This window comes from Kogia breviceps, chromosome 17 (genome assembly GCF_026419965.1).
Source record: "Kogia breviceps isolate mKogBre1 chromosome 17, mKogBre1 haplotype 1, whole genome shotgun sequence".
Lineage (NCBI taxonomy): Eukaryota > Metazoa > Chordata > Mammalia > Artiodactyla > Physeteridae > Kogia > Kogia breviceps.
The window spans coordinates 57,728,212-57,755,202 of record NC_081326.1 but is presented as its reverse complement, the minus strand read 5'-3'; the positions used below and the strand labels follow the sequence as shown (position 1 = coordinate 57,755,202).

Below are 26,991 nucleotides of genomic sequence, written 5' to 3'. Positions count from 1 at the left end.
CTAGTCACGGTGCACTGGCTGCCCCTCCCCGCAGGCCTCGTTGGAGGAGGGGGTCACGGCGGCAGTTACTTCCGGAACCCGTGCGCAGCATGGCTGCGGCTCAGTCTCACTTATGCACGGCCCCAGGAGGCCCTTGGTGGGCTGCTTGGTCATCCTGTCCTCGGGCACGCCGAAGCTCGGGAGCCAGCCCTTGAGGTCCTCTCACGTCGGGTTGGGTCTCAGCGTGAACTTGTCGTGGCCGTGCTGCCTCTGGCACCAGAGCAACCAGAGCAGACTGACGTCGGCGATGCCACGGGTCTCCATCACCGCCTCCTGCGCCATCAGGCCCTGCACCAGCAGGCTGACCGTGGAGAACGGCAGCTCAGAGGGCGTGGCCATCAGCCGGTGCCAATGCAGGCCCCGCGTGAAGGTCACGTGCTCCAGCAAGCACGGGGGGGCGAGGAGGGCGTCTCACTGTAGATACCGGGGAGCACGCCCGGCTTGCGCGCTAGCTGGGTGCTGGATGCCCTCCCGCCGCGTGCTGCAGGAGCGGAAGAGCAGCTCCGTGGCCCCGAAGTCGAAAGAACTCCCAGCCCTGGCGCCAGGCCGGCGGCCGCCAGGTAAGCCGCGTCCTGCAGCCGTTCCTCGGGGCCTGGCAGCGGGCGTTGAAGAGAGCGTCGTTGGTCAGCTCACCCAGCGGCTCCAGTTCCCCGGAATTCAGGGACAGGGTCGGGCCCCTCCGGTCACACACCCGCGGGATCCAGGTAATCCTGAGCTCCTTCGGGTTCTGCTTGAAGCGCTGCACGATGGCCAGGAGCTCGGTGTGTGTGTGGTAGCGGTCCCTTGCGCCATCTGGGTGGGCGCCAGCGCTCTCGCAGTCCAGGCCGCAGCCACGCCGGGCAGGGAACAGCAGGGAAGCCGGGCGGCGCCCTGCCACAGGAGCAAGAGGGATGGCGGGCCCTTTGACTCCTGAGGAACCACCAGTATGGGTGGTGGGCGCCTCCTCAGCTTGAAGATGTACCCGACCCTCGCTCTCTCCACGGTCCAACCTCTTTAATTTTTATTTTGTTGCCTGTGCTTTTGGCGTCGTATCTAAGAACCGTTGCCTAATCCAAATCTCAAAGATTTATACCTGTTTTTATCCTACGAGTTTTCGAATTTTAGCCTTTATGTTTAGGTATTTCTTTTTTTTAGTTAATTTTTGTATGTGGTATGACATAGTGGTCCAACTTCATTCTTTTCATCCAGTGGTCTTAGCACCATTTATTGCGGAGACTGTTTTCCCCCATTGAATTTTCTTGGTACCTTTGTTGAAAATAAATTGACCGTAAATGGGTCTATATGTCAAAATTCGATTCCATTGTTCAGTTTGTCTTATCCTTTTGCCAGCACCAGTCTTGAGAATGGGAAGTGAGAGTCCTTTAACTTTGTTCTTCTTTTTCAAGATTATTTTGCCTTTGCTTAGTCATTTTCATTTCTATGGGAATATTAGGGTAAGTTTGTTACTTTCTGTAGGAAAGCGTGGCTGAAATTTTGATAGAGTCCATTGAACTGGTGGATAATTTGGGAGGAATTGCTGTCTTAAAATATTAAGTCTTTCATGAACACAGGTGTCTTCCTCTGTATTTAGGTATTCTTTAAATTCTTTTGATGAAGTTTTATAGTTTTTAGTGTACAAATCTTGTACTTATTTGTTAATTTTATTTCTAAGAATGTTATTTTCATGCTATTGTAAATGAAATTGCATTCTTAATTTCATTTTTGGCTTGTTTATTGCTAGTGTAAAGAATGCAGTTGATTTTTGTATGTTGATCTTGTATCCTGCAATCTCGCTGAACTAGTTTCATTAACTCTAATAGCTTTTTTTAGTGAATTAGGATTTTCTGCATGTAAGATGATGTCATCCTTAAAAACTTTTCTTTCCTAACTTTCCTTGCTAGAACCTTTAGTATTATGTTGAATAGGCATCTTTGTCTTGTTCCTGATCTTAGAGTGAAAGTAATCGCTGTTTCACTGTTAAATATAATGTTAGCTGTGGGATTTTCATAGATGCCCTTTATCACGTTGAGGAAGTTGCCTTCTGTTACTGTTGGGTGTCTTTATCCTAGATGATAATAATATTGAATTTTGTCAAATGCTTTTTCTACATGTATGGAGATGATTTTTTTTTGGTCTTTTATTCTATTAATTTGGTGTATTCCTTTGATTGATTTTTATTTGTTGAACCAACTATGCATTCCTGGGATAAATCCTTTTTAATGTTGCTGGATTCAGTTTGCCACTATTTTGTTGATACTTTTTGCATCTATATTCATAAGATATGTTGATTTATAGTTTTCTTTTTTAGTGATTTCTTTGTCTGGTTTTGGCATCAGGGTAATACTGGCCTCAGGTGATGACTCGAGAAGTGTTCCTTTCCTCCTATTTTTTGGAAAAATTTGTGAGGGATTGTTAATAATTCTGCTGTAAACATTTGGTAGTATTCACCAGCAAAATCATCTTGGCCCTGGGCTTTTCTTTTTGGATATTTTTTGATTACTAATTCAATCCTTTTACTTCTTTTAGCTCTATTAGACTTTTTCTTTTGAGTCAATTTTGATAGTTTGTGTCTTTCTAGGCCTTTATTTTATCTAGGTTATCTAATTTGTTGGCACACAATTATTCACAGAATTTCCTTATAATTCTTATAATTTTGAAAGATTGGTAGTGATGTCCTTTCTTTCTTGATTTTAGTAGTGTTACTTTTTTCTTTAGTCAGTCTAGCTAAAATTTTGTCAGTTTTGTGGATCTTTTCAAAGATCCAACTTTTGTTTTATTGATTTTTCTCTATTCTTTTTAATTTTTGGTTTCATTTATTTCCACTCTATTCTTTATTATTATCATCATCATTATTATTATTTTCCTTTTACTAACTTTGGGTTAGTTGGCTTTATTGTTTTATATTTTTAAGGTGGAAGGTTAGGTTATTAATTTGAGGTCTTTCTTCTTTTTAAATATAGGTATTTATAGTTGTAAGTTTCACTTTAATCACTGTTTTATCTGCATCCCATAAATTTTAGTATGTTTTGTTCTCACTTTTATTAATCTCTTTCTAATCTCTCTTGTGATTTGTTTTTATTTGATCCGTTGGTTATTTAGTTTTGTACTATTTAATTTCCACATTTATGTGAATTTCCCCAAATTGCTTCTGTTATTTATTTTTACTTTTATTCCATTGTGGTCTAAGAATGTATCATATGATTTTAGTACTTTTAAATTTACTGAGACTTGTTTTATGGCCTAACATATGGTCTGTCCTGGAGAATGTTCCATGTGCAGTTGATAAGAATGTATTTTGCTTTGTTGCATCGAGTGTTCTATAGATGTCTGTAAGACCACCCAGAATGGTGGTCACCTCTGGACGGGAGAAAGGAAAATATGATTGGGGTGGGTTCACAGGGAACTGAGGGGGTTGTAATGCGAGATATCTCAAGTCTTTGGTGAGTACATGAACATTTTATTATTTCTCTTTAAGATGTACATATATTTTTTTATTCATGCTTCAATACACAGATTTTACTGTGAAATATATCCAGCTAGCCATGAGACTATATTGTGTCAGTCCCATGTTCTGCTTACAGAGAATACTGCTTAAGGATCAGGATAGGCTGCAGTCATTCTGGATTTTCAAGGGTGTCAGGAAGAAAAATAAATGTTTGCAATGAGCACAAAAGTGGCTTTTGCACCTGCTTTCTCACAGCTAAATGAGACGGTGTTTTTAAAAGTTAGCTTTAAGAAAAGAAGGGCATGTTAAAGGAGATACTCAATGAATTCTTGCAGTAGGATTAGAATCTGAGCAGACCTTACTGTCCCCAGGAGGATTTGGTGTCAGGTAACTTATATAAGGCTGTGTCACTCTACAAGTCCCTCTGCCGGTGCAGAATAATAACCAGTGTTTGGTGTTAGAATTTTGTATTTAGATTAGTGACCCCACTTTCCAAGTGTCTACACACAAGTGGCATGGACACATTACAGGTTTAGAGAATGATTTCAGAAGCAACCGGAACGTTATAGACAGAGGCAAGACATGTTTGCCGTGTGGCCAAGAGAGTATGGACTTTTACATCCTAGACCAATCAAGAACTTGATCCTGTGAAAATTGATATCATAAGGAAAGATGATTTCCTGAAGTGACTTTTGCAGGGTGAAAAGAATTGAAATAACATAGGACATTAAATGAAAATTTCTGAATAAATATCTAAATGGACCAGAGATGCCCTTGCATGTCATTTCTAGGAGCAGTCTCCGCTCACAGTTCGTTTCACTGCCAGGATCAAAGGAAAGATCCTTCGACAAGCCAAGAAAAGTTTGATGCAGGCACAGCTTAAGAAATGTTAATGAGTTACTGGACATGCAGATGTGAAAATAAAGGCTACAGTTGGATGTCAGCACAGAGCTGGAAATGTTGCTTACAAATTACACAGACAGAAAAAAATTCTCTGTGAAAAAATTGTGAATCAGGAAAAGAGTAACTAATATGGAGGTTGGTTTCTAATTACGGCGCCACAAATTAAACGAGAAATCTTTATTTACAGCAATGTCTAGGGCAAGTCAGTCAACTCTATTGGATGGAAAGTTTGGCAAAATTAATGCTAAATGGCAGAAATTTTAAGTATTATATTGTATTAATATTTAAATGTGGATTTTTCCAGGATTCTGGGGGAAAGCACAGACAAATCATACGAAAACATTTTATGTACTCAGCACTATAGTAAGTAGTGTGACAAACCAGATGAACAATGCAATATGTTTCCTGCCCTTATGGACTGTATATAATCTACTTAAAGGGACACCATCAGGGTGAAATAATGAGATAAAAATATGAGGCAGAATCAAGAGTACTTGCTCTTGTGGACAGTTCTCAGCAACCTCACTCTCTGGGTCCTGGTAAAGAAGCAGGCAGTTGGAGCATCTACTTCTTGACCAGCCAGGGATCCTCATTCATTCTTACTGATTCCTAATTGTGCCCCCTTTTAGCTTACATGCATAAATTGCAATGACCCCTAGCAGGGCTTTGTTATGGAGCTTTCTACAAATTAAAAACAGGAATTTAAGGGAATGAAAATTGCTTGGAGCAAGAACATTGAAGATGATAAAAGGGTAACGAATAGTGAGAAAGGAAATATAAAGCCTTTCATACACATGACTTTGAAAGCAGAACCAGCTGAGGACATTTAACAGAGGAGCAAGCAAGCCTTCCCCTCCCAGGCCTCCATCTGACTGTGATGTTGTGCAGTGTGATGGCTGATTTCCACGTGCTGACTTCATCATTAACAATATGTATATGTTTGGTTAAGCCAGAAATTGTGTAATACATATGGGAAATCGTTCCATCAAAAATTAGTTCAAACACAACCTTTTGATGTAAAAAAGGAATAAGCCTCAGTTCTCAGGACAAATCACAGTGGACTACCTCATTACCTGACCATCCTGGATAACTGAGGCATTACTCTGTATTACTGAGTCTGCCATTGTGTGGTATAGAACATATTTTCTATATTATTATAAAATAAAATTATAATATTATTTTTGCCATATCACAACTTTTGTAGTGGTTCCTAAGGCAGCAAGTTAGCCAAATTTCAGACACTGTAACGGAAGCATCTTCTGGATCAAATGGCTTATTAAATAGATAAATGAAAATAAGAATATATTTCAAGTAGGTCTTCTGTTTTGATATTTGCATGTGTAGTTTTTCAGTGGTCTGGGATAGTGTGCAGCACAGTAAAAGGCAATGGTAATGAATATCCCTACGCACACCTATTTGTATTATAAAAGGAAAACTGTGCACCTAGATTTGTGATCAGAACAGAATCTGAGGGATGTGTATCATGATGGCAACACTGATTTTGGAAAGACAAAAAAAGATGGAAGGAGCAGTAACCCAGGCTTAAGCAACAGCAGATTTTTCTTTTTTTGATTATTCATTTATTTTATGGGATTTCAACAGTGAAAGAGACCGGAGGAGCCGTAAAATCAGTCCTTCAAATTGAAGTTGAAAAAAGTGAATCATCTCTTGCACCTACCGATTGGTAGTAATTAACTTGAGGGCATCTCAGTTACTCTTCTATTAAGCAGTTCTAGGGAATCAAGTTTTAGTTTACTTTTTGGATTCATCCTAAGCACTCAAGGTGCCTTTGAAGCATATGATGCAAATTGTTAGCATAATTTAACATTTTTTGAATGATAGCATCGCATGCCTTAGAGCAGACACTAGACTTAATGAGAAGAGCAAGACGTTCCCACTTTATAGAGAGAGTAACCAAGACAGGTGGGTAGGGGAAAGACTTGCTCAAAGTCAGACAGAAAATACTGAAAGGAGATGAGGTAGGACCCAGTTAGGTAATCCTTGGTAGATTGCCATTTTCACTTGTACATAAGCTGAATTTGCTGGGGAAATATATATCAGGAAGAAGTAAAATGTATTGAGAAAAAGAAGAGTTAATTTTTGAACTCTGGAATGGTAGTTGGAATTCTTAAGCATAAACGCTTGGAGGGGTGGTGGTTAAACTCCTGTATTTATTACTTAGCTATCATTCTATTTGCATTTCTCAATCCGTCTCTGCCAATTGGTATCTGTCACTAGCCAACTAGAGAAGGGAGAGACAGGAAAGGGAAATAGTAAGCCCAGATTATCTTTTATAAGTGTATAAATTAATGGATATGGTAGATGTTTTCAATGTGGAAACTCAAAGTTCTGTGCCTAGTTCTATATTTTGGTTGTGTCAGTAAACCCAGAGCCAATGGGTTTATTTGCAATCTTCTTTTCTGATTGGAATGAATAAAAGGGAATCCTAGATCACAGAGGATTTTAGTCTCCCCGTTGGGATGCTCCACACCCCTAACATACGTAGACAGAGACGACTCTGAGCTCTTTCTATGCTGTTTCCATGGTCATGGCTGCCCACTGCTCTGTTCCAACCCAAACTCTGCTGTGATTTTAACCCTATGTCTCTGGCTGAAGCAGGCTGCTTAGAGTTCTGGGTTGAGATTTGTGTGTGTGGAGGGCAGGGGCATACTTTCTTTCTTCAGACTTGGCCCTGCCAATCAGTCTATAAATAGGATTCTAATCCTCTGCACTTCTTCCTGTGAAATTCCAGCTTTGGCTGGAATTTTGATTTTAGAATTTTCTGTCCATGGAATTAAGTCTTTCTGGCCTCCTGTTCTCTACCCCCAACATCTTGTTTTATCCTTTTATTTCCAATAAAGGCATTTCTACTGAAGGAGGAAGAAAGTGGGAATAAGGAATGATGAATACTGGAGGTCGATTACTGTATTAAAGCCCAAAATGATTATTTTTGATTCATGACTTCTGAAAATATATGTGATACTTCTTCAACATTAGGAGAAAGATGAACAAAGAGCAAGAGAAAATCTTTGTTGTTTTATTGATCTTCCTTAATTATATTCTTTTATCTCAGGAATAAGCTTGCACAGAAGCTTCTGCTTGTACCTGCTGGATAGATGGATGCTTCTGAATCTACATTATTCCTATTGCTTTTGCCATTCCCCAGCCCTTGTTAAAGGCAGCCTCTTCTAATACAAACAAAATCATACAAAAAAATCTAAATTTCTCTTGGTTTCTAAATGGATAAGAATTTGTTTCTGAACTGAAAGGAGCTTTTTTTTTTCCTGACAAAAATCTGATCATTTCAGGATAAAGCATATGACAGGTCAATATTTCTTTCCTGGTGATAGCCCAGAGTGGGGTAACCCAGCAAAAACATCCAGAGACAAATTAAAGACGAGAGTAAAAACGGTTACTGTGCTCAAGCACGGGAAGGGTGATAAACATACCAGTAGTGATTATTTATATTCCAAGTACGATTCATATCATAACAGATTGACATGTATTTGCCTTGGAGACATGATTGGAGGAGAAAATCTGAATGTTTGGTGAATCAAGGAGACTTCATGGAAGAGACAGCTTTAGAGAAGTGTGTAAAAAGTGTCTGAGAAGGAAATAGAGGTTGGTAGTTCCAAATACAGAGGTGGTCAAGGTGAGTGTGTCTGGGAAAAACAAGTTGTCTGACTGTGGGATACATGAGAGAGTGAGAGATGAGGCCAGGAAAAAAGAGCCTTATGGTGGATGCCTGAAATGTTTATACTCGAATTGGTAGGCAATGGTTTTTAAGCATGAATGTTAATAGGTTTGAAGTTTAAGAAAATTAAATTGTGGACCAGAAAGACTGGAAAGGAAGTAGAATTAGCAATCAGGAGAGTTTTGTAGTAGCGAAAGTGAGAAATCTTGAGAATCTAAGCTAAAGGAAATGCTAAAATTTCATTGGCTGTGTCTTCATGAAGCTAACATATCAAGTGATTGAATAAGCCATAGATCCTTTAGTAAATTTGATAAAAATCTCTGGAAATCCTCCAGAAAAATATCATATTTGAACATACTCATAAAAATGTTGCTTATAATTTCAGGGAATTGCTAATAATTTCCTGGGAACCAGAGAGCATTTAGGAACCTATGGGCTACAAGTTAAGCATCTTTGAGTCTGACTGATTTGATTGCATTTAAAAAATGAACCAGTCATTTATATAACAAATATTGTTTACCATTTTGACATATTATAGATTGGCATTTCACACTTTTTTTTTTTTATCACTTAGTACAGAGGTTGTGGTAAAACAATTTTGGCCATTACTACATACTCTTATCATCCTCTGGAAGATGAATATTACATATCGTCATGTTAAATGTTCTATCGTAAAGAACACTGGCTTAACTCTGTTTACCCCAGTTCTTCCAGCCATTTATCCAAGGGTTGTCAGAACCTGTCTCTGCAGTCTTCACCCAGAGACCCCTGCTAAATTGTTTCACAGTCTTCAGATATAAATGGAACTTAGGCTCCAAGGACATAAAGTCCCTTTGCATCTGCCTTCACCTCTCCCAGCCCTGCTTCCTGTGAACCAGGAGGTAGATGTTCTAGTCTTTACTAACCAGTAGTGTGATCTTGGAAAAATTATGGCCTCAGCATTCGTTTCTGGAGAAGAAAGGTGTGAACATCTATGCCCTGTATTGGTGGTTCTCAAACCCTAGCGTTCATCAGAATCATCATGAAGCCTTCTTAAAGCCCCACACCAGAGTTTCTGCGTGTGAAGGCTGGGCTGGGGCCTGAGAGTTTGCATTACTGTGGAGTTAGTTCCCAGGTGAAGCCGATGCTGATAGACAACAGACCAAACTTTGAGAACTGCTGCTCTAGCATTTTTAAGATCCTGTAAATACTTAAGACTCTTTCCCATTTAAGTCATTTCCTCTCCCGAGCTGGCAACTCACTGCCTACCTGCTCCTGTTTTGGGTCTGCAGGGCCACAAATTCTCCAGGCATTATTTTGTGTGATGGTTGCTATTGGTGTTTTCTGAGCAAGACTGTATCATCATTGCTGTTGCTCTTGCCATTCCCCAGCCCTTGTGAAAGGCAGCTTGTCTAGTACAAGCAAAGTCATACAGAACATATAAATGCTTTTTAAAATTTCAAATGTGTATAGAGGGCACGAATGAAATATGTCACTATGTTGCTGACATGGCTTAAAGCAAACTTTTTTGGATACTACATATTTGATGAATCAAGCCAACATGCAGTTAGAATTGGTTGTACAAAGGACTTATTTACATGGCATTTCTTTTAGGGGAACACTGCTCTGTTTAATGTGTATGTTAGTGTAGGTGCTGCTTAAACATGGAAAGGATTCCCTCTATTCAAAATGCATGGGAGCAACTTCTGCAGAGGTAGTGCTGGGACAAAAGGATGACATTGATAAAATTTGACTTTGGGATTCCTTCACTCTGTGTTCAGTCATTTAATAAATATTTACTGATCATTGGCATATAAGGCATTAAGCTCGATGCTTTGGGGAGTACAAAAATAAATCAGATCAAATCCTTGCCTGCAATGGCATTTATAACCTAGTGTAAGACTTAAGATGTGTACATTCATGAAGACAGTGAGCAGGGCTGCTGCTTTATTGGCTGGGCTCAAATGACAGCAAATCTATTACTAGTTATGTGACCTTGGACAGTTTGTGTAACCCTTTGAGCCTCAGCTTCGTAACAGTAGGTAAAGTAATGCTGCATAGGATCACTTATGGCTTCATTGTAAAAACGCATATAAAATGCTTTCTACCATGTTCAGAATATCTTATGTATTCAATAAACGTAGCAGTTTTAAAAACTATCATCATAAAAGTAGAGTGATAAATATAATAGATAATTTTGAATGCTTACTATGTGTTGGACATTGAACTAAGAGTTTTTCATGTATTACTTCTTTAGTCCTACACCAACCCTTAATAAACTGATAGTATAGTTTCCTTCATTTTGTAGATGAGAAGCAGAACTCAGGGACCTTAAGTCATTTTCCTAAAAGTACTATAGCTTGTAAATTCCTGAGCTTCTATTTAAACAACAGCATTCTGGTTCCAGGGCTTGCACCCTGAACCACTATGTGTACTGCTACTTAATAAATGCTTCAAGAGGGATAAACAAGATACTTGAGGAGGTCAGAGGTAGGAGCGAAAACTTCTGTCTAGGAGGAAGTGCTACTATGATAAAGGCTTAAAATTTGAGCTAAGGCTTGAAAGATAGGGGGATTTTGGCTTTGCACAGTCTCACCTGCCCTGTTCTTATTCAACATATTTATTTATCGCATAAATATTTACCCGGCACTTCTTTTGCACCAGGCATTGTGGTGGGTGCTAGAGATGCAGCAGGAAGTAAGAAGGGCACAGCATGACTGGTTCAGTATCCATGCCTTCATGCAACTTGTGATCTGGAGCTGGAGGTGGCAACCCAACAGGCACTGAATGAGTAATTATGAGGGGGAAGTTTAGACTGCTGTTTAATTCAGGAACTATGAGCTGAGGGCTTACTCCATCCTGGGCTGTGCTGCATGCCACGGGGGACACAAAAGTGAAGATGTGGCTCTGTTCTGCTCAGTAGTTAGACTCCCTGGGAAAAACTCTGTTTTCTTCTTCATGTTTCTTGCTGCTGTATATATTCTGTCCTGCAGTGGACATCTCTGATCCAAAATCCATTCATTCATAGTTATTTGTGATCTCTTAATTTTTTAAAAATAAATACATTTATTTATTTATTTATTTATTTATTTTTGGCTGTGTTGGGTCTTCATTGCTGCGCGCAGGCTTTCTCTAGTTGCGGCGAGCGGGGCCTACTCTTCGTTCTGGTGCACGGGCTTCTCATTGTGGTGGCTTCTCTTGTTGCGGAGCACGGGCTCTAGGCATGCGGGCTTCAGTAGTTGTAGCACGTGAGCTCAGTAGTTGGGGCTCGCGGGCTCTAGAGCGCAGGTTCAGTAGCTGTGGCGTACGGGCTGAGTTGCTCCGCGGCATGTGGGATCTTCCCGGACCAGGGATTGAACCCGTGTCCCCTGCATTGGTAGGCAGATTCTTAACCACTGTGCCACCAGGGAAGCCCGATCTCTTAATTTTTAAAAAAATTTTATTTTAATTTAATTTTATAGTGGAGTCTAGTGGATTTACAATGTTGTGTTAGTTTCAGGTGCACAGCAAAGGGATTCAGTTATACATATACATATATCCTTTCTTTTTTAGATTCTTTCCCCATATAGGTTATTATAGATTATTGAGTAGCATTACCTGTGATATATAGTAGGTCCTTGTTGATTATTTTATATATAGTAGTATGTGTATGTTAATCCCAAACTCTTAATTTATGTGATCTCTTAATTTTGAAATAAACTAATGTGATTGGATAACATTTTAAAACTAAACTATTGTCCCATGTCTGCCCCTCCCTCGCTTTTGTTTTTTATCCCTCTCTTCTGCCACATACCTCCATTCATGCAGCTAAAGTTTGGTCCACACATTGCCTAAGGTGAAGGATATTACAGGGCAGAAAATTGAGGGAAGGGTCAGTCTTTCTGGCTCTAGTTTCTAAAAGCCTGTGCCCTGAAAGGAAGGAATAGGACTCCTGACATAACCCACTCCAGTCGGAAGAGGCTTCCTGGGTGGGGAATGCCTTTAGCAATGTTGGGAAATGACTGTGATTAAATTTCTGCCACCTCAGCTGTGAATGAGGAATTTTTTTTAAAATTCAGTTAAATTATAGAAAAATAATTGGAATCCACTGCACTGATTCATGCTAAGATATATAATCCTTTCCAGATAATTTTGGATTTCAGTGGGGACTTTTAATATCATATTCACTCATTCAACAAATATTTACCGGGCTTCCCTGGTGGCGCAGTGGTTGAGAGTCCGCCTGCCGATGCAGGGGACGCGGGTTCGTGCCCCGGTCCGGGAAGATCCCACGTGCCGCCGAGCGGCTGGGCCCGTGAGCCATGGCCGCTGAGCCTGCGCGTCCGGAGCCTGCGCTCCGCAATGGGAGAGGCCACAACAGTGAGAGGCCCGCGTACCGCAAAAAAAAAAAAAAAAAAAAAAAAAAAACCAAATATTTACCGAGCATCTCTCTACCATGTGCCAGGGAAGTCAGAGGCTAGTATTAGAGTGTAGAGTAAGAACAGACACAGTTCTTGCTGAATATTACCTTCAGGCAGAAAGTCATTAATCAACTAATTACACAAATAGATGCAAAATTACAAGTGTGGAAATTGCCACCGAGGAAGAAGATACAGGGAGTATTCACAAGGGGGTCTGACCTCTTCTGGGGGGATCTGAGAAGTCTCTCTGGGGAGTGACATTTTAATTGAGACCTGAAAATGAACAGGAACTAATTAGGTAAAGAGGAAAGGAGAGAGTCAGTATTCCGGGCAGACAGGATTTCAACTCCTCCGTGTGGTGGCAGAGCCACTAGAAAAAAATCTTTATTGAAGGGAAGGGAGGGAGAGACTGTTGATAACAAAATGAGGGCAGCTACTGACATGAAGTGCTTTCCTGAGTGTGAAGGCATATTCTGTGCATGGGGGCTGCTTGTGTGTGTCTCCCATTATCTTTGTGCATGACTCCCTGAAGCCTCAGAGCTCAGAGTGTCGAAGGCTAAACTCTTCATCTTTCCCCAGATCTGCCCCTGCTCCTGAGCGTCCCATCTCGACAAATGATGGCTCTGTCTTTGCATTTTGTATAAGCCAGAACCCTCAACATCATCCTTTCCTCATCCTTCTTCTTCATCCCCTGTGTCTGATCAATCTCCAGGTTCCGTCAAATCTGTCTCATTAATTTCTCTCACAACTAATTCACCTCACTCCACTCCCATTGCCTTAGTGGGGGTCAGCACCCTTCCCACGGGCTCTGTTCATACTGAGCCACTTTACGTTCTTTGAGGAAGCTGCACCTTTCCCTGTCTCCAGGTTTTTATGCATACCTTTCCTCTGTCCAGAATCCTCCTTCCCTCCTCCTCCCTGTCTTCAACTAAGGAGCTCCCGGTATGCCTGTCCTTTGACAAACCCTGCCCGGCCATCAGCCACAACCGCTATGGAGATGAGGTTGGCTCTTCCTCCTTCTTGTTAGGGTTAACAAGTACTAAGTACCTCGTGCTTATCCCTATCAACTGCCTGTTTATTCATCTGTCTAGACCTGGCTATCCAACATGGTGGTCGCTAATTACCCCTGGTATGAAACACTTGAAATGTAGCTAGGATGAATTGAGATACACCATGTGTGTAAAATACCATATTTTAAAGACATAGTAGTACAAAAAATGCGAAATATTTAATTACTAATTTTTAACGCTGGTTGCATGCTGAAATAATATTTTGGATATATCAAGTCAAATAAATACATTAGTAAAGTGAAATTCACCTGATACTTTTTACTTTTTAAAACGTGCCTAGTAGAAAATTTAAAAGTATATATATATGACTCACATTTGTGCCTTGCATCTTTTTCCTATTGGATGCTACTGGTCTAGACGCTATAAACAACTAGAGCAGGGGTCAGCAGACTATGGCCCATGGGCCAAATCTGGTCTGCCACCTGTTTTTGTCAACAAAGTTTTATTGGAACACAGCCAGATTCATTCATTTACATATTTCAATGGCTCTTTCCCACTACAGCAGCAAAGTTGAGCAGTTATGATAGGAACTATATGGCCCACAAGCCTAAAATATTTACTCTTGGCCCTTTTCAGGAAAAGTTTGCTGACCTCTGTTCTAGAAGGCTGATATTGTATTTTATTCATCGTTGTATCTCATATCATTGCACAATACCTGGCACTCAATAAATGTCTGCTGAGCAAATAAATGTCTAACCAGTAGATGTTTGTTGAACGAATACAAGTTTGAGAATTATATTGGCATATATCATCACTAGCATCATTTTATAACCCACAGCTGTGGTGACCATATGACTAAAACTAAAAATTGAAATATGACCTGATAAGTAGTTATGTAACTGGACAGAAGTCATATACAATATTTAAAATTGGAACATCCTGTAAAAGCCCAGAACACATGTTCCCCACTTCCATCATCATGAAATATCTTGATTTTGGAGTAGACAGAGATATTTTAATTATGCCTGAAATAGGATGGAGTGTTGTATAAGTGAGAAAGAGAACTGTCTCAAAGGTTGGATATTTGGGATTAAGGGTTTAGGTCATAACTACCTTTTTTTTTTTTTTTTTTTTTTTCGGTATGCGGGCCTCACACTGTTGTGGCCTCTCCCGTTGCAGAGCGCAGGCTCCGGAAGCACAGGCTCAGTGGCCACGGCTCACGGGCCCAGCCGCTCCGCAGCATGTGGGATCTTCCCGGACCGGGGCATGAACCCGCGTCCCCTGCATTGGCAGGCAGACTCTCAACCACTGCACCACCAGGGAAGCCCCATAACTACCTTTACTGTTCTGTGTGTGCTCTGTTGATATTGTAGAAAGGAATCTGAAAACTAGAGGACAGAGTGATGATGGAGGCTAAAGACCAACAAAGAAGAGACTCCTGGGAAGGCAATATTTCAGTCTTTTTGCAAGAGATCCTGATCTTCCAGAAAGGATTCCTACATTCACCTTTCCTGTAGTTTCCTCCCATACAGGCTTCCTACAGGCAGTTTTTGCCTGGAAATGTAAAGCAGTAAATCACATGGAAATCTGAATTGGTTTGCGTCCATGGGAATTAATTCTTATATCTTAAAAATGGCGCTGAGAATGAGTGTTGGAAGAGAGTTAAGTACATCTTCACACTTTGATCCAAATATACTCCTGTCATTTACTCCCTGCTCACAAATCTACAGCTGTTAGAAGGCACAAAATCATTTTCTTTTGCTTTTCTCTGTCAAATTGTTGATGAAAATGATTTTACAAAATTGAAACATCCAGAGTTACCATAGATGAGAATCAAATTTCAGGTCTTGGTTATGCAACATAATCTCATCTCATTAAGAACCAGTCATTTTTTAAAAATCATAACATTTCTCAGTGTTGAATTGAATCTTTTCCTTTTGAGTAATTAAAGTTGTAAAAGCAGCTTGATATATTCATTGGAGCAGGTAGATTCCACAGGGCTTTTCTGAAGGGAGACAGAGAGTTTTCTTTTATTAGAGCATATTTTGGAAGCAAACAAAAGAAGAATGAGAATAATATTCATTAGTAACATATGTGATCAGTATAGAAAGAGAATATTAAATATTTGATAATTTTTACTTTAGCTGGTTCAGAGAAATGAGGGATTATAAAGTTGATAAGATCATAGAGCTGAATCTGTCCATCCATCCATCCACCCACCCACCCACTCGTTTATCAATCTACCAGCAGCTGCTTATTATATTTATTGAATTACATTTATTAAAGTACTGTTTGTCCAGCTCTGTAGTAGGTGTTATGGGAGATACAAGGGAAACAAAAGACAATTCTGTGACTCTAAGAAGATTCATAGAATGCTAGGTGTGAAGATGACGTTATTGTAATTCAACATTGTCTCTTTAGCATTAAGAAATAATTGTTAGGTGATTTGTGTGATGTAATACTCAAATAATTGTATGGTGAGCCACAGAACCCTAGTTCCTAGTCTAATAATTTTTCTACTGATACCAGTTGGGTAAGGCAGATATAGGTATCTACCTAAAAGGCTAGAGAGTAAATAATTCCAGGTCATCATGTAAGCAAGTGTGGGATCACTGGATGAATCTGAGCTGTAGGGCTTTGGAGAATATCCAACATTGATCAAGGTGAAAGGAAGGTTGAAAGGTAGAGTGGGGTGTGGAGCTGGACTTAAAGGAAATACAGAGCTTGGAACAGTAGAGAGAAGACATTCCAGAAGACAAACAAAAGAGACAAATGCAAGGGGAGAGGAACTAAGCAGAAGAGAAGGGAAAGAGAAACAGCTAGGTTAGACAGGTTGGGTCAGTGAGGTGAGAGCATCGATGTTAGAAGGTTGAATGCCTTCTGGAGAAAATTTTTTCTATTAATAAGAGGCTAAAGTGTAAGCCAGGTTTTGGGAAGATTTATACACTGCACTCCCACTCTAGAGAAAGACAGAGTATTCCTCAAGGGCCCAGCAAGAAACCCAAAAGGAAAGAAAATCATTCTGGCAAATTAAATAAATATGGCAGTAAGTGTATCATGTTTCCTTTCTCATATCTTTATGTTGCATACCACTTCCTGATGTTTGATCAAAATTTACAGTTTGGTGGGAAAATCTAAAAGAGAATATTTAGAAAACCCACAGGAAACTAATAACATTAAGGATATGCACACATTTATTTTCAGAAATAGTCAATTTGTACTCCACTTGGGTTGGATTTTTTTAAGGTTTTGATATACTACTCAAATTATGGTTTAGGTAGGATGAAATGCATCCTTAAACATTACATTTTCACAGTGATATCTACAAATCACTCAGAACACCATCGCTGGCAGATAGTAAATATTTTATATCTTATTGAAAAATAATATTTTTTCTTATAAAGCATTGGAATCATATTCCTTTTAGGCTCTTCCCAAAAGTTTCCCTTGGAAAGCTTAAAAAATAACCATGCCTAAATCTTCGTCATACAAATTTGCCAGTGTACGTTTAGGGCCAGAGTTCTTGGTTTGGATTTTAACTGCCATGGATTCGGCAAAGCAGATTGTGTTCTGTGTCATCACTGTGCGTTGCCACTGCATGTACATGTGGAATTGGTGCGGAAAAACAATCTATAGCTCTTTACTTCTTTTTCTTTCTTGTTTCTTATAATGTGAGTAGAAAATTTATATCTACATAAATAATGCCAACCTCAGCTTTTTATCCAACTCTTTTTATGAGTTTGCAAAAGATGACCAGTGACTAGGCTCTTTCAACTGCACAACAGTTGCTGCCTTTATCTGCATAAATAACTTGCCTTTCAGTGAAGTGGAATGATAGGAACAGAGGAAAAAGATGGGCATTCATTGCCTATTGTTACTGAGAAAGTGAAGTTGGAGAGTATAAGCGTGGATGTGATTTACGCTTTATCTCCTGAAGGCTTGGCTTGAGTAAGTAATTGGCTACCTTAATACTTCCTTAAACATTGTTCCTTGTTCTTTATCAAGGACTTGATCATCTAATGAGGGAAACAGACATGAGTAGACAGCTTGTAGGATGGAAGGAGTGCCATAAAGTGGACTAAACAAAGCACATGTGAGACTTGCCCCTTTTCCAGGTTGATAGAGAAGGTTGACTGCTCATTTTAGTTTCTGATGCACACTCTTCTGAAAATAAGCATATTTTTAGACCGTGACAAGAGGTTGCTATCATTCTTCTCATCTTCAAATAGGGGCAGGACATTCTGAGTAGATATTATGGATGGTAATAGGATGCTTCTGTGCTCATCCTCAGTGTGGCTAAGGGTGTGGGAAAGTGAGCACTCATGCTTTGTTGGCAGTAGGGTGTATTGGAGGATATCAGTTGACTCTCTCTGGAAGCAGTTGGGTAATATGCTCCGTGAAGGTGCTGTGTATCTTTTTTTTTTTTTTTTTTCTGTGTATCTTGATTGCTACTCAATCCGTAATGCCCAAAATTCAACTCGAATAATTGGATAAATTAATAAATCCTAAAATATTTAAAATTTTGCATATGCTTTGATGCCCAAATTTTAATTATAATAATTAAAAATCATATGAATCTACTATTAAGATTTAGCTATAAGAATATACATTATATTGTTATTTGTCATACTAAAAACTCAAAACAGCTCAGTTAAGTTTAACACTGGGATTTAGTAAAAATTACATAACATCCCTACTATGGACTATTGCACACCCACAAGTGATAATGTTGCAAAGTATGTATATAAATGATACAGAAGAATGCATGAGACTTTTATAAGTAGGTCATAAAACACTGCATAGAGTATTACTCCATTGTTATAAAATGATAAACTAAGAATTTTTAAAAGGATGTCAAAGAAGGGAGTTTACTGGAGGCTTAGGTATTGCCTTATAAACTCCAAAATTTTAGTGGCTTGAAACAATAACTATGTAGCCACTTGGCTTTTGTGAATCAGCAGGGAATCTCTGCTTATCATAGCTGCTCAGGTTCTCAAAATGAAGCAAGCATCACAATCAGTGCTGATCACTGTGCCATATGGAAGAGACCTCTGGAAAGTTTCACACTAGGAAATAAATGCTATAACATGGAAGTAAAAGATGACAGTTCTGCTCACAGCTCATTGGCCAGATCTAGTCACATGTCCCACCCACCCAAAAGGGAGCAAGGAATTATAATCCTCCCATGTAATTGGGGTGAGAGAATTAGCAATGTTTGGTGAGCAGCACTAAGGATACCACTATGGTATCAATATTCAGCTCACTTTGTCTGTCTCTGAGGAGACAATCAAAAAGTCCTATCCAATCAGGGCATCAAAGTCCAGGCTTGTGATGTCTGGGTGGTGCCTGATGGTCTGGATATGGCTCCTTTTGATCTTCAAACCAATTGAAAAAATAGAATATCTCTTCCCCGAAACACATAGTACAGGATGGTAGAATAGTGGCAGGGTGTCTACAGCACTCCCATTTGGAAAGGGGAAATCGCTGGTCCATATCAATCCTGAAATCTAACTGCAGGTCCCAATCCCCTGGAGATAAGGAATGCTTCATGATTAGGTTCTGACTGGGCTCCTGGGAAAGGGTTTTCCAATCCATTGTTCCATGTAGCCCTTGGATCTGCCCTTTAGAGGTCTTTCTTTTTCTATTGTTTGCCTTTGCTCCATCTGAAACGAGCACTACAGAATGTGCCCCCCCTTCAAGGATGAGAAGCTTAGCCTGAAAATGCTCTCAGAAGCTCACAAGCCCAACTGTTGTTAAAGTTTCTGTCTTTAGACTACAAAAAACTGTCACAAACATTTTTGGAAGGCTCATAGTTTTCTCTGGCTGTACAACTTTCTAAAAAATTTAATCAACTTTTTTTTTTTTTTTTATAGTTGATTCTGGTTAGTTCCTCGTGCTAATAACCACATACACAGACAGCTCTTTGTTGAGACATCCCTCTCTCTGTTTCATCTTTACTGCGGTTATCTTAAACCAACCAAGTTTCATTGGAAGAGCCACAACTTCAGGCTCTTTTCGTTTGGGATATTTTGTCCAAATGAAAGACTAAGTGCCATCTTAACTCATTCAGAAGTTTAACAGTGGGTGTGAAAACCATACCCTTGATTTATTCTTTGACACAAGGCTGTGTTTTAATCTTCCAGTCTTTCACCAATTGCTGATAAGAAACAATTGCCTCTTCTATATCTGCTTTCCAAATTCTCTGGATCGTCTCTGTTACCTTCCATACTTGCTTACAAATCAGTTAATTGTGTCCTTAGCCCATTCTTTTTATTGTAGTACCTTTTCAAAGGCAGCCAACAACAGTCGACATCTGCTAGAAAAGTTCTGTTTCCCAATCACTTCCTGTAAAGCTACAAGTTCACAAAGTTTATCACCTTCCTTTCAAATTACCACAGGTGACATTTTCACAAAATACATTATCTGTGCATAAATTGTTATCTTTCTAGCTGCAAACTAAAGACTCTTTGCTGCCTGTCACCTGACCACTCATCCTATGCCACGTACCTTAGTTTTCTGATATGCTGTTACTCCAATTCTAGGCACTTGTTTTGTATTGACCAGAATAAGAGAGATCTGGTCCTCAGTTTTGTAGGTCCCTGAAATTTTATTGTCATCAAATGATTTTGTCCCATTTTGAATGGAAAACACATTCAAATTGATAAAAGATGATGGGTAAAAGCATTGATTTGTTAATTTAAAATTGCAAGTCTATTTGAGTAGCTAAAATATCTGTGTTCTCTAACCGCAGCATATTATTCTGAGTCAAGAAATTCTAGAAACCATTACTTTAATCTGAATATTTCTTGGTTACTAAGTGTTAATGGATTGCTTGATCATGAGTGGATATCATTGTGGAATAATTCATCCAGTCTCTATAGAAGCTTGACCTCCCTTGTATCACAAGAGAGCTCAGCACTTCATTGAGAGGGACACATTCAGACAGGGATCTCATCTTGTAGCTTATATTCTAGGAGGTAGAGACAAACAACACATGGTGAACACAAAATAATACTTATGACATAATGCAAGTGCATTTTAAATAATAAACCTGGGTGATGGGATGTAATGTAACTTGGAGGAGTGAATGGAGGAAGATATTGCAATATTTTAGCTAAAATGGCCAGTGAAAATCATTCTAAGGCGGTGACATTAGAGCCAAGACTCAAATGAGGAGAAAGGGGTAATCATAGAAGATCTGATGAAAGAACATTCTATGTAGAAGGAACAGCATGTTCAAAAGGCCAGTGGTGTGAATGGGCTCAGTGTGTTGGAAGGATAGAAAGAAGGCCTGGGAATGAGGAGAATGGTGAGGAGAGAGGTATGTGGTCATGTCTGAAAGATTGGCCAGGGATGTATCATGTACACCTTTGTTAGGCATGTTGAGGAGTTGGTGTTTTCCTCTAAGCCCAGTGGAACCACTGGAGACTTCTAAGCAGTAGATCAGTTTGCTCTGTTTTATGCTTTAAGATCACGCTGGCTGGCTGTTTGGAGAATGAACTCTGGCAAGAAACGAGTGGAAACAGCCCACTGCAGTCAAGGTGTGAGGCACTGGTGACTTGGATTAGAGCTGTAGCGATGGAGATGGCGTTAAGTGGTGGGATCTTGAAAATGTTTTGAAGATAAGGGTTGGCGAGATTTGCAGATAGATTGAGAAGCATGAGAGAAAGTAGGAAAATGAACGTTGTTTCAAGTTTTTTGGCCTAAGAAATTTGGTGGTAGTGATATCATTAACTGTGATAAGGAAGACAGCTAGGGGTATATCAAGAATTTTATTTTGGACATACTAAATTTGAGATGTCTATCAGACAGCTAAGAGGCGATGTCAGGTAGGCAGAGTGGGATATATAAAACTAGAGCCCAGGGGGTGTTAAGAGCTAGGGGTAGAGATTTATGAGTCATCAGTACAGAAGTGTTATTTTAAGCCATAGAAGAGGACGAGATCGCCTAGAAAAGGAATTCGGAGAGAAAAGAGGGTGGACGACAGAGTTAAGGGTTAGCAGAGGAGGAGGGACCAGAAATGGAAATTAAGAAGGAGCAAAGTTGCGGTTGGAGGAAAATCAGGAGTGAGTGGTGTTGTGAAAACCAAGCAGAGATATTTCTGCGAGAAGAAAGTCAAGTGCTGCAAGTTGATGAAATGCCCTAATCCAGCTTCCTGATTAATATTTCTCCCAAGCACCCACAATACCATGCCCCTCTTTCTAGCATTTGATCCTACTGGAAAGGAGGCTAATTATGGAATAGTAATTGTTTGTAGTATTATTCCCTTTTGGTCAATTATATTAAGAAGTGAGTGAAGTGGTATCTTGGTTAACGAGGAGGAGCTTGGGTCTCTGCTCCAACATTGACATCACTGGTGGTAATTCCTTACTTGCTGTGGAAAGGTACCTTAACTTCTCAGAGCCTCGGTTTCCACTTGTTTTCTGGGGATGACAGTACTCATATCAGAGTCTTGTTGTGGGAATTAATTAATATAATGTATACAAGGCACTAAGCTCAGTGCCTGGCAAAATGTAATTAGATCACAAATGGTAGCTTTTATTACTTTTTTACCCAGATACCGATTGACTTTTTTACCCAGAAATGGGTCACTATTGAGTAATCCTGCGAAGATGAGCTGGTGGTTGTTTTTAGGATGATGCTGGAGAGGTAGTGTCTACATTACGGTTGCAATAGGATAGAAGCCAGTCACTCAGACTGTATAATTAAATGCCTCCTGCTGCTCCAGCCCCCGCTCCCACGTACTCGTCCTTACATGTGAAACTCAGATAAATGATGTTTTAAGAGATGGAATGATAGCAACGTACCTCTGTGCTTCTCTGCGAAGAATTATCCAGGCCTGGCGGTGTATCAAGCTGCCAGTGAGCAGATAAAGTAGGGATAGGGGCCTGTGCAGAGCTGAGAGTGGGTCATGAACCTTGTTTAAAATAAGCAGGCATTTCCCCACCTTCGGGCAGCTCACAAGCCTATCTTATCCTCTGAAGCCCAAGAGAGTGGGTCAGGGATATAATTGAGCAAGTGTCTCAGATTCATTTTCCAGAAAATGAGGCCATTAGCCCTAGCTGCTCTCTGAGAGGTTTTTGTTAACCGTAACAATTCCTCTGAAACTGTTACAGTTGCCCTCATGGTCCTTCTGTGCCAGCCCCTGTCATCTGTGGAGGCGGTGGGGTGGCAGTGGCCACCCTGGAGTCGGGTAGGCAGTCAGCGCTGGTGGAGGTGGAGCAGCGCCCTTCCTCCAAACTGACACCTTCTCGCCTCTCTGAGGGCATCTCATCTCGCGTTTTGAAATAATACCTCCACCATACCCATCCTTCAACACAGACACCGATTTTTCAGTCCAAATTGACCTGTTAAACTAATTTTCCCTCAGGGGGAGTCATCACTTTGGCTTAATTGTCAAAAAGATCGTAAGCCAGCTGTGGAGCCGGACCACCTCGGTTTGAATCTTGATTCCATTGTTTAAGATCTCTGTGATCTTGATGAAATTGATTAATCTCTCTAATCCTGGATCCTCATCTACAAAATGAGACTGATTACTGTTGTGTAGCCTATTGTGTAGATTAATGAATTAAGTCATACAAAGGACTTACTTAGCATTATTTACTAACTTAGTACTATTAAGTCTTTAATAAACGTTGATGGGATATTTTGTCTCTGTTATGCAAGAACACTGAGAAGAGCGTTTTTTTTTTTTTGCGGTACACGGGCCTCTCACTGCTGTGGCCTCTCCCGTTGCGGAGCACAGGCTCTGGACGCGCAGGCTCAGCGGCCATGGCTCACGGGCCCAGCTGCTCCACGGCATGTGGGATCTTCCCGGACCGGGGCACGAACCCGTGTGCCCTGCATCGGCAGGCGGATTCTCAACCACTGCGCCACCAGGGAAGCCCGAGAAGAGCGTTTTGAGAGGCTTCTTCACGTTGTTATTTTCTCCAGTGGTGTTTTGCATATCGTTGGTGGTTTCAACATTTTATTCCACCCTCTCTGGTCCTCTGAAGAAAGAGATACCATGTTGGAAGCATCTAGGAAACTAGCTTTATGATATAGCAGAGGATAATGACACCTCCTCTAGTTTTATATTTATGAGAACAGCTAACCCATCAAACAAAATGTCAACGCGGAGCTGGAGTCATTTAACTGAGTATGTTTATCTTTAGGGTGTTTTCAGCTGCATGTAATAGAAAACTGACAGAAACTTGCTTAAGTAATAAGAAAATGTATCTCACAAAGCTAAAAGTCCAGAGGTAGGATAAACTCAGCCATGTTCTGAAGGATCCACTGTTTCTTCATCTATGCCATGGCATCCTCAGAGCCTTGTCCTTCCTTTCAGACTTGTCCCTCTCTGGTCACAAAAGGGGCTGGTAGAGTCCCAGGCATTACATGTCTAGAGAAAGAAGGGCCATTTTTCCTCGTGTCTTTTTCTCATAGGATCCTACTGATAACTGTAAGAAATCACTAGCTTGCAACCTTTGCAACGATTCCTGTGCTTTCCATTCACACCACAGCCTCTTCAGGCATGTAGATGGTCTCAAGAGCTCAGCGTAAATAGCTCAACAGCTTACCAGCCCAGCGGCCCAGGTCCTCTCTTCCTTCTGCCTCTGCCCTGTCCCACACGGGCAGTTGCGCATTTTAAAGTCTATTACTTGTAGAACCTCATTCCTGGTTCCAAGTGTTTTTATCAATTTGGGTTATCTGTCGCAAGCAGCAGAAGACAACTCTGGCTGATTTAGGCAGGAGGCAAATTTATTTAAAATGTACTGAATAGTTCCAGAATGATCCTGAATTTTCTTCTGCTATAAAGGACATCATGGAGACATTTGGCAGATGCTGAATAAAGTCTGCAAATTAGGTAATAGTATTGTTGTTGTATTCATTTGATGGTTTTGAAAATTGTGCTGTGATTATGTAAGAGATTTTCTTTTTATTAAATACACAATGACATTTTAGGGAAAAGATATCACGTCTACAACTTACTATTAAACAATTTAGGAAAAATACACACACACAAAAGGATAAAGCAGTGTCTAATAATATTAACATAGGGAAACTGGCTGAAGGGTATTCAGGAATATTTTGAACTACTCTTGTGACTTTTGTGTAGGTTTTTTTTTCTTTTTTTTTGTGGTACACGGGCCTCTCACTGCTGTGGCCTCTCCCGTTGCGGAGCACAGGCTCCGGACGCGCAGGCTCAGCGGCCATGGCTCACGGGCCCAGCCGCTCCGCGGCACGTGGGATCTTCCCGGACCGGGGCACGAACCCGTGTTCCCTGTATCGGCAGGCGGATTCTCAACCACTGCGCCACCAGGGAAGCCCTGTGTAGGTTTTTATATCCAATTAAAAAATTGTCTTTTAATGATGCAAAAAGATACAAGGTAAGGTTGCAGTGCTGTATCAAGTCCAGCAACTTGCTTTAATAAATCGCTAAAGACAATGAGGAGGATATTTAGTGACTAGCTCGAGAGTGGCCTAGATTGCAAGAGATTCGGGCCAGAAGACTTAAGAGCCAGTAACAATGGTCCAGATCACTCCATGGAGCTCAGCCCTTGTGGACAGAACTGCCACCTCCATGATGTGTCGCTGGACACCGTAGTTTGCACTGCTGCTGCGGCTGGTGCGTGACGCTCTCACCACCATCAGCACAGTTGCTGCCGCTCCTGCCCCCAGATAGTCTTTTTACCACGGCCGACACTGCCAGGGACTTGTCTCCAGGACCCTTGCGTTTTAGCTTCACTTTCAATTTTAGAGTCCGGGCTGCAGGAACCAGACTGAGAAAGCCCAAGTCATGGGCTTGTACGTAGGCACCAGTTAGGCTCGTAAAAATGAGTATCAGGAATTTTCAGTCTCTAGAGTGACACACAAGTCCTGCTTTGCCACAGAGGGAGGGATTCTTCAAGAAGCAGTGGATTTCAGACACCACACAACCCACAAAAATGACAGATGTCCATTGCAAGGTGGTGTTGGCAATTCTTTCTCTTAGGATGTCAAAATACAGTCTGGGTGTTGTTCTGTTGAAGGGTAGGAGCAAAAGAAAATGTATTTCTTTCAACGTGGAAGGAGTAAAATACTCACAGATGTTGGGTCCTAACTCACACGTACACTCATAGTGTGGGTTAATATGGAAAATTATCCTCAATGAGATTCAACCACCTTCTGACATTACATGGAAAAGTTGGACCCTTTGTTTTCAGTTGGATTGCTTTTATTCTCCGTAGTCTTTATTCTGAACATGGATTTTTTTTTTTTTTTCGTTCTCACACGCTTTTTAAAAATTTCCCCTCTTCTATTTCTTTTTGTAAAAATGATTGGGTTATTTTATATAAGGTTGCCATTTTTGCTTCAGAAGATATTCAGTTCCTGTCTCTCAAAAGGAAAACCCAGTCCTCAGCTCTGGTCCCGCATCTAGTGCAAAGCGGAGACTCAACATACTTTTGTTTCTCACTCAAACCTTGTTTTAGTATGTGATATAAATGTAATTATATGACATAATAGAATATTGAGGTGTTACTTCTGCCTAGTAGTGTGTTAAGTGCTGTTTGTGCATTGAGTAATTTTTTTGTTCCTAATATCTAATTGGAAAAGAAAGATATGCTTTGCTTAAGGAAAAAACAGCAGTGTCATATAATTCTTAAGAGCATAATATTTTATTTTTATAAATGTTCCCCAGAAAAAATGATTAGAGGAAAGTAAAAAGATGTTAGATATTGTAATTCTAAAAGTATTTGACATTTGGTTGGAATTTTTATGTTATTTGTTGTCCAAAGTTTCTTTGGAGGGGTCGAGGGAATTTTAACGTTTCATTTGGCAGTCAGATCTGGAGATGAATTTAACTGGCCATCAGTAGTGCTGACCTGTTCCTGAGAGAGAGAGATGACTGCGAGGGAGGGGTGGAGAGGGAGAAGAAGCCTTTACTTATACTCCTTGAGGGATGACTCCGGTGCACAGCCTGAATTATGGGACTTACTGGCCGCAAGCAAGTATTGCCAGAGTGGATTACTGCAACATGCTTCAGCTGGGGATGCTTTTGAAAACCACGCATCAATTACAGATGGTACCTGGCATAGTAGCATGAGTACCCTTGAGGGCTTTTGTCCAGGAAATTGGAAGAAGCCTGTTATCTCTGACCTCCTCAAATCGCCTCTTCCTTCACGGGTGACCCTTCTTACCTATATACTCACCTGTTTCTCACAGGCCTACAACTCCAAACTGTATATCAATTATTAAACAATGTCCAGTGTAGGGCAGTGACTTTCACTAGTTTTGGAAATGGTCAAGACCAACATTAGTCTTTGTTAAATCACTGAGTGATTTGGTGGTCTCTAGTCACAAGCGAAAGGATCAAATTTAGCATTTCTAGATAGCAGAATCACACTAGGGTTAAGCAAATGTCCGGATTTTCCCAGAGTTAATTGGGTTCTAGTTGTTGCTTATTTGAGACAGGAAGTAAGATGAAATGTCCTCACATGGTTAAACTTGGTGGGCAAATGAACTCACCTGGGGCAGCAGGTTATAAAAACCGTCCCCATTTGGGTTCATGTAGTGACCCAT

At 40.4% G+C, this 26,991-nt stretch overlaps 1 pseudogene; it reads right to left on the bottom strand.

The window, feature by feature from the left end:
• Positions 1–26,991, bottom strand: LOC131743799 (uncharacterized; annotated as a pseudogene).